The following is a 7,090-nucleotide window of genomic DNA, read 5'->3' on the forward strand; positions in this document are numbered from 1 at the left end:
GCTCGTACTTTCTCGGGTGCACTCCGCTGTGGAAGCTGCGTGTCCTCCTACCTGTCCGGCCGGCATTTTCACCAGTGCTGCCGTAAGGAAACAGTGGCAAGCGGGCGGTTCCCGCCCTGGTTCCTCCGGGGAAGGAAAATAGAGGCTTCTTTTTCAGGTCGAGAAAAGAACAACTCAAATTCGTTTAAAACAAAATTGGGCATGTTGGTGATGGGTCGGTAAAGCCCCCTCGCATGATGGTCCCTCCGTTCCTTTACAAAATGAGCTCTCGACTGTTTAGTGCCTCGATTCCGGCCGATCTCCGCAGGATTCAAACTGTGCTTGTTTGTAAACGAAAGCATCCCAACCCCAGCGCTTCCTAGCCGACCTAAGCTGCCGGATAGTTCACGGCCGCAGCTGTAGCGAGCAGTGACGGGATGGGACAACCGCTCCCCTTCAAACACTGCTCTGAGCAGAAACAGCAACAGAAACACAAATCCCCTCTCCTGTCCCCGACCTCTGCGCGCACACACCGTGTGCCTTCCGCTCCCTCCCGGAATGGGGACCGTGGAAATAATGAAAAGTGCTAGCGAGGTCTGAGCTGTGTCTCCCGCCTCCCCGCTACCATGCTCGGTCGCCCCACGTTTATTAGGGATATATATACCTGATTCCTCTTCCTTTCCTTCCGTCTCACAACTACAGTGGTTGAATCTGAACGGGAGCAGCTGTTAGCCCTAGCTGGAAAGGAGATGCCAAAACCTGTTGCATAGATTTAGACCTGAAAAAGAGTCTTCTTAGTACCCTAAAATGTGAGTACAGGGTTTACACTCCAGCTCCTCCGCAGGCGCTTTCACTTTAGGCTGCTTCAGCCGGGCTGCAGCTTGCATGTAAACGTAAGTTCACTTCCCAGAGAGCTGGGCAGAGGCAGGGCTACCCCCTTCCCGGGCACCCTGTATCAGCTTGCGTCCTAGAGCATTTGTAAATTAGTGACATCTGGATCCAAATTCTGCATAACTGCTTTTATCTTTAGGGAAAAAAACTTTCCTACGTGCTGGAAGTCAGAGAAGATACTGGCTGCAAAGCCGCGGCACGGGGCGAATCGCAGTGTAGAGCCTTGCGAGGGAAACAGGCGACCGGGAGAGGAGTTTTTTTTGGCATTTGTGAAGGCTCTCGTTCCCTGCCATTATATTTCAGAGCAGGAGGAGCGAATCGCCTGCTCACGTTTGCCCCCGGACCGACGAGATCGTTTCTCCTGGCTGCTGCCAGTTCTCTCCCCTTTAGCTGTCGTGGAAAGTTTTTGCTGAGCCGACCCAAATATTTGCTCAGCCCCGCTGCCGCCGGGCGGAGAAGGCCGGGGTTTCATCCCGGTCCGGGCACGGCTGTCACTTTGCCGAGGCCCCGCTCGGGAAGCGCCTCACCCCTCCGCGCAGCAGAGTGCGAGACCGTCAGTGTCAACACGATCTTTGGGAAACACGAGTGAAATAAAAAGGTGGTTTTTATCGCGACGCTCCTTTCATTAGCTGTGAAGCAGACTGAATGAGGAACGGGGTGTGGGCGGCCCGTTTTCTTGCGAGGAGCCTTTCCTTGCCCGGAACTGCTCCGTGCTCACGAGTGAGTGCCTAAGTAGAGCTACAATTATCTGGAAATCGCCTTTTCGGCTCTGCCTTCACCGTCCCCTTGTAGACAACAGCCCGTGGTGGGAGGCTACAGGCCCGCATCGCTGCTGTTAAAGACGGGAGCCGATTCACCCAAGCTCCTGCCGGACACCTTTCCGCCAGCCTCCTCGACCACTGCCTTTGGGGAGCCCCTCATCCTTTTCACCGAGCTGAGCTCGGGACAAACCTGTCACCCGCTCTCACAGGGCTGTGGACACGTTCGCTCCTGCCAGCCAGCCTCGGCTCCACCGTGGGCAGGGCAGGGAGACAGGGCCCCTCCAAGGGCGCTTTTATCGGCAAGGGTAGCGAAAAAATGGTAAATCCCACAACTTTCACATGCCAGAAAAAAACACATCTTCCTCGCAGATGTCCACTACCGTGGCGAGAACTGTAGCGAGAGCAAAAAAAATGACAGACAACTCCAAGTTTTCGTTTCTTTCTTTCCTTTATTTCTTTCCTTTTTTTTTTCTTTCTTTATTTCTTTTTTTTTTTTTTTTAATTTACAAGAATTTTTTCTTTCCTTTTGATGGCACGGCAATATGCTTTCCCCTTAAAACCGGTGGGGTTTACTGAGACCGAAAGCCTGCCGCAATTAAGCTGTGCTACTCTGGCTAGGTTTTTCTGGTTTTTTTTGTTTTTTTTTTTTTTTTTTAAATGAATCATAGCGACCTTTGCCGTGATACTGGGCCTACCTGCCCCACACTCGCCAACTCGGGGGCTCAGCTCAGTTTCCCCGGGCTCACACGTTTTTCCGTGGCGAGACTAGGGCTCCTTTAGGGGGCCAAAGCTCACCCGTGATTCCCAGAGGCAGTTTTGCAACCCGGATCCGCGGGTTGTTCCCCCCCGCCCTCACGCTATTTATTCACGCTTTTATTTATTTTTGCGTTTTGTTTAAAACCCGAATCTATCCCATCAGAGATAGCACTATGATCCTGTCTCGACTGAAAAAAAGAACACAGCAGACGATCATTGCACATAACTAAATTAAGACAAACAACAATTGCTTGTTGTTCTCTGATTTGGGGAGAAAGGAATAATTCAAAGCTTTCGCTGCGCGCAACGCACCGTTCCTCAAGGGGACGGGTCAAGGATTTCAGATATGTAGCGAGTAACTCGATTATGCTAACAAACTCCGCTTGAAAGAGAACGCTGGTGGGTGCGGAGCGGGGTGCTGGGGACTGGGGGTACTCTGCTGGGAGCCGACGGGAGCGGCGCTTCTGTCCCCCGGACCCGCCCCGCTCCCCGCGCCCGCAGCTCCGCCGCTCCTCTCCAGCACGGAGCCTTTCCCCCACCGGCTGGACCAGAGACGCTCGAATAACATCTTCGCAAGAGATGTATTAATTAGGAGATGGGCCTGATGGGGGCCTGATGGGACTGATCTGGGTAACCTCCCGAGCGCCCCACGAAACACGATAGCCCCCCCAGCCGATTAATGCGGCCGGTGCCGATTATTTTTATATTATCCTTTCTCCGTCTAGGGCGAGGGGCTGAGAGTTTTCACCCACTTCTGCCATCAGCACCCTCACGCCCGTTACCCCCAGCATCGATATTTATTTGGGGTGTTCCCCCTCCGCGGCTGCTCCACAGATCCCGCGGAGTACATAGACGGCTGGGGGGAGGACCGGGGGGAGCAGGAGGGGGGCCTGAGCTGGTGCCCACCCAGCCCCCGCCCCACTCCCGGCTGCGGGGACCGCCTCAGATGCTCCGCGGCACAAGGGGACTTTCTCAGCACACAGTGCACTGCTAACAGACAAGACAACAACAACAACAAAAGGCACATATGGTTAAAATAAAGACAGAGAGAGAGAGCGCTTTCTGCCTTAGGGGATTGGCAATAACTAGCCAGAAATGCAGGCTATTGAATCCAAACTTCTGGTGGGCTTCTGCGGGATTGACAACTTAAATCACACTACAAGCATCAATTTGACAATATTTGTAAACTTCTTGTTTCCAGGGATCTTCTTGATCAGAGATAGACCAGGTTGGTATGAGCTCCAGCCACGAAGGTCTCTTTTTTTCCCTCCTCCTTTCCCCTCTTCCGAGTTGATGAATAGCGATCATGTTTCTTTTAATGGCTGCCCCCTATTCTCACAGCCTCCCACAACTAACCCAAGAGCCTGTTTCCTCGACCTCAGTTAATTCCGCTGATTATTCCAAGATGATGAGGAAAGCACGAAGATTGTTCACTGTTCCTACCGATTCAAGGCATTTTCGTTACCATCTCCATCCCTGCCTCACGGGGATTTGACCGGGGAGTATTTTTAGGAAGAGGCTGCCCTCCCTTCCCTCTTGCCTTCCCTCCCCAGGCAGCAGACAGCTCCGGGGGCTCCGCCACGCTCCTGTCGCTGTGGGTGCGCGATCCCCGCCGCAGGGGCCGAGAGCAGGCACCCTCCGTGCCCGGGGGGTCCCGGGCCGGGGCACCGCCGGCATCTCTGGGCCGCTCAGGTGGCGGCGGCGCAGGTGATCGGCGCTCCCGCGGGACCTTTTCCTGAGGGGAACAAACCGCCCGCCATCTCCCGCAGCACCAAAGGGAATTTCGGTTCTCCCCGAGGAAGGAAAGTGACTCCTTCGGCCCCACGGGCTGGAGGCGGGGATCCACTCCGAGAAACCTCACTAGAGGGCTCTAATACTCAGCTCTATTCACTGCTGACAGGAAACAAGGCTCGTCCTTAACATCCTTTAGTCTTCCAGATAGATTAAGCCTCGTAAAGTCTTCCCCAGTCTGTCAAAGGTGGTTCACAGACGTCGACACAATGGCAAGAAATCCCTTATCTTAGTAGCAACCACCAACCATCCTGCCTACCTGCAAGTGAGTGGAACTCATGCCCCCTTCCTGGTGCATGATACAAAAGGATTTTGGGGGTCCCTTCCTCTTCTGTGTCCACGGCAAGAGAAGGAAGTGCAGCCTCTAAAACAACCAAGGGCCCCAGACACAGGTATCCTTGCCAAGATTTAGGGACCAAGCACCATACACAGATATGTAGACTTTTTTCCCCTTCACTATAGAAAGACCTCGTGTAAGTTCTTCCATGGTCTGTGCTATGTGGTATGCTCATAAACATATCCATCTTTTAAATTCTGCATGGTCGAGGCAAGCTGAAATGTAATGTAGTGTTGGCAAGTAATACACAGAGATATTAATGTCAAGTACTTACGGATTTAGCTATGGTTTGTTCAGTTTTGAGATAGTTTTTTTTCTTTTTAAATAATTGCTATGATTTGCCGTTGGGAAAAAAATAAAAACAAACAAGACAGTATAAATTAAAACTAAAGCAATTTTTTGTTGTAAGGGAAACTCCATAGCATTTCAGAATGCATTCAGCTTGTTTCAACTCCAAATAGCTTTTGTAATAAATAAGTAAATTGCCTTATTTGCAGAAATTAGGAAGTACAATTTAGTTGCTTGTCATGTCTTGCAACTTTTCTGAGAAATTTTGTGTACAGATCAAAACTACAGGAACAGCTTTGTGGAAAACTAGATAGTTTAAATAACTTAACATCAGTTTAAAACTGGTCAACTTTCCCGTGGAAAATTTGCTACTTCTGAACTTGTGACAATGTTCTGTATTTTCCTCTGTGGATTGTTTCAACCTCCTTTTTGCTGAGTTAATTCTGTCTCTGTACTTTGATGTCTTCTCTGCTTTACTTCATAGGTTCTTGAATCAGTTCAAATATGCTGGGGACTTTTTACTTCCCAGAGAAAAACCTGGTATCCCTTTTCATTCCTTTCTTTTTTCATCAGTTTTATTCTCCTTATGAACAAGGACTTTATTACTAGACTAAAATTGACTTTGTTGCTTATTTAAGATATAGAAAAGGCCAACCCAGTGAAACCAATGGAATTGGTTTCAGTCAGTTAAAATCAGCAGGCAGGACTGAGGTTGTATACCATTCTGGTTAAGAAACTGCTGCTGGGGTCCCATACCCACATCATATTTCCTCCAACCAAGTCATGTGTGCATGGTGAGGTGCATAAGGGCACAAAATCTCCCCTGGAAGCAGATGCTGATGGCAGCAAACACTGATGCTACATAGTGCGAGGAGAGGGCATGAGCTAAGCACACCATTTCGCTGCTACCATGCACCAGGCACAGCTTTGGTTGCACTGGATGGCACCTGGTTTGACTCCCTCTGTCCCGCACTATTCTAGTCCTCCAACACACTTCCAGAAGCTTTTGCTGTCCCAGGAACCCTTCCATGCTCTCAGTCCACTCCCTCCTTTAGCATCCTCCTATGAAAATATCCCTTGAACAATTTACAATGCATTCCCTTATATTATCTCTGATACCCAGAACTAGAACCCCACAAGGAATAGGTGGGGTTTTTTTTTAACTACAGAGGCACCAAAAGACCCAAAGACCTAGTGACAAATTCCACTTAGCCTCAGGAACAGAGAGGGGTTCTCAGCCCATTTTATTTAGCCATAGAGACATAGTTCAAACACCTTTTCAAAATGGGACTTCACTTTGCACCGTCTTGAGACTCAGTAGTTCTTCGTTCTTCTAACAGAGTTTAGTCACTGCTGCAGTAATTTTTAGTTGTTTCATTCTCACCATAGCTTGCTGAAGAAGCTGATACTAGACATAGGGCTGAAGATTTCACTGAGTGGCAGTGAGCTGCAAAACGTGGGATTCTTTTGCAACTACAATTTCTCTATATCTGCTGCCTGCTATGGGCAGAAAACAATAAGGAAATTACTCTTTAAAGTGTGTAAATACACACACCCCCATATGCATGAATTTATGTGTATTTATGTAGTCTGGCTGTTTTAATTAAAATTTGTTTAATTTTAATTTGTGGAAAAACAGATTGTAATTTATTTAAATCCAAAACTTTTCTTAAACAGTAGGATAACAACATCAGAGTGACGTAACCTGGCAAACATTACCTTAATTTTGAACTCTTTTTCACTTCAATCATATAAGTGGTGGAAGAAATGAACAGAACATGAGATAAGCGGAACAAAGTCTAGGAAGAATTTTAAAGAAGAATTTTAAAGAACAATAGAATTTTTCTCCTTTTTTTTTTTTTGATCAACACCCTATAGCAGATGCAGTTGTGAGTGAAGGTGATGTGTTCCTGTTTATTTTTAAGTGGAAGGAGATTAGCAGCAGCATTTGGCATGCACTGAAGTCTGAGAACTGAGCCTTACAGTCATCATGAAGGGAGCTTCAGCTTTTAAGAAGAGAAGTAGTAAAGAAGTGTAATTGTGTGAGTTATGTGAATTATGATGTGGAAGCTGTAATGTAATGAGCATGTTTAATGCACATAAGGGAAGGAAATGTTCTCAGTGCCAAACTGGATGCCAGATTTGTGGCTGGCAGAGGTGAATGAGTGGTATGAGTACCCCAAGGAGAGGGATGTGCCTGAAGATGGTTTTCTTAACCCGCCAAACTGTTCTTTGAGACATTTGAATACAGAGGACAAAGGTGGGGCCTTTAGTCTGAAGGATCAAG

Source organism: Corvus brachyrhynchos, unplaced genomic scaffold (genome assembly GCF_000691975.1).
Source record: "Corvus brachyrhynchos isolate BGI_N302 unplaced genomic scaffold, ASM69197v1 scaffold258, whole genome shotgun sequence".
NCBI classification, from domain to species: domain Eukaryota; kingdom Metazoa; phylum Chordata; class Aves; order Passeriformes; family Corvidae; genus Corvus; species Corvus brachyrhynchos.